This window comes from Mastomys coucha, unplaced genomic scaffold (genome assembly GCF_008632895.1).
Source record: "Mastomys coucha isolate ucsf_1 unplaced genomic scaffold, UCSF_Mcou_1 pScaffold23, whole genome shotgun sequence".
Taxonomy (NCBI): domain Eukaryota; kingdom Metazoa; phylum Chordata; class Mammalia; order Rodentia; family Muridae; genus Mastomys; species Mastomys coucha.
In genome coordinates this window covers 117,892,402-117,894,049 of record NW_022196906.1, presented here as the reverse complement: position 1 = coordinate 117,894,049, position 1,648 = coordinate 117,892,402, and the positions used below count along the sequence as shown (strand labels likewise).

At 38.0% G+C, this 1,648-nt stretch overlaps 1 protein-coding gene across 7 annotated transcripts in view; it reads right to left on the bottom strand.

The window, feature by feature from the left end:
- Positions 1 to 1,648, bottom strand: part of Ccr9 (C-C motif chemokine receptor 9) — a 106,559-nt gene that overhangs the window by 55,856 nt on the left and 49,055 nt on the right. The window lies entirely within an intron of this gene.

The window sequence follows — 1,648 nt, the reverse complement described above, 5'->3', positions numbered from 1 at the left end:
AAAAAAAGATCTTTCAAACTGTGTAGTGTTCAGGCCTATAACTCCAGCTAGTAAAAAGCTAAAATTAGAAAAAAATTTGAGCCTTAAAGTTTGAGACCAGCCTGGAAAATATAAGATAGTAAGCAAGTCAAACTTAAGTTCCTAATGACCTCTCTGGCAGTATTTGTACAAGTACTTGTAAAAGTACAAGTGAAGTTTGGCCCGTCCTGCAGTTTTCTTGACATGACTGATTTCTAGGTTGGTGTAATTATTCATGAAGTTAGGTAGTTAGGTATGCAATCTAATTTTTAACTTATGAACTCTCACTTCCTAGGGAAAGTAGAGAACACTTGTCAGTTTTTACACTACCCAGGACATGTTTCAGTGATTCCTCCATGAAGCCAGTCTGACTCACAGTAGGGGAATTTCTATAAATTGATAAGACTTTAGACATACTAGAGGTGACAGTACTTTTTTTTGTCATTCTGGTTAAGAGGAATAGACTAGGATAGCTCTTCCAATGTAATGGTGGAGATGGGTTTGGGCTACTTCAGGAACAGGGTTCCAAGATGTGCTGGAAACAAAATAAGAGAAAAATCTCACAGAGAAATGGGCGTAATATTGATACAGCTAGGAACTCTTGCCATTTCTGGCAAACACAATCTGGGTATGAATGTGGGAGGCATGGGGCTGGGGTGCGGCTTTTATGTCCATTCTCAAAACATGAACACTGGGAATAAACCAAATTCTCACAAACAGAGTCCAGGGTTAGAAGAACCCAATTTTTAAGAGACAATGGCTGAGGAGCCTGCACAGATAGACAGAAGGATTGGGAAGGGGTTATAGGGACCTGCTTTGGGGATTAAAGTGCTAAAAACAGCCCAAGTCTTGGGAGAAAGACACCTTGGCCATGTAAGCACTTAAAACAGTGACAAATTTGACACAGATGGCTCAGCAATGACTCTCTACTTATTTTATTTTTGTGTCATTAAGTTGTAATAGGGAAACTGCTTAATAAATCCAAGTGACAGTCAGGTATAAAGTTAGAGCTCTACTGCTTTAGTCCCTTTGTACAATTGGTGTGCAGAACTTACAAAATTGCCTTTCTGGTTTACTTGTTCATGCATTTATAAAACTGAGATTTTAATGTGACCACTCTTCTCTAATGATTTTTCTTCATATTACATAGCATGGATATATTTCTAGCCCAGTACACTGTTTTCCTTATTCTTATTACCCTGTATCACTATAATGTAATTTATCATTGCACCCTAAGAGGGGGAAAAAAAGAACTATCTCAAGATAGCTTACCACACCAAGAGAGCTGCAATGTCATTTTTACACACAACTTTGTGCTTTTGTTTTTCTTAAACAAGTTCTCTGATGAGAAGGCAACTTAATGGGTGGGAGGGTGTGTGCATTTTTCAGTTTTGACAGCAATTTCTAGATTGTCTTCCCAAAAAAAGGTCATTTTCTTTCATCCTCTTATCAGGGTTCTTAACGTACACTTGTCCTCAAGTGAGTTCCCATATTAAGTGTTGAAAAGCTTCAAGTATTTACTCACTCATAACACAATCTGTTTTAAGAGCTACCAAGAAAGCTTAGCTTTCTAGAAAAGGAGAAGAGTAATTGTGCTGGAATTAACAAGGACAATGAGTGTCTGGGGACC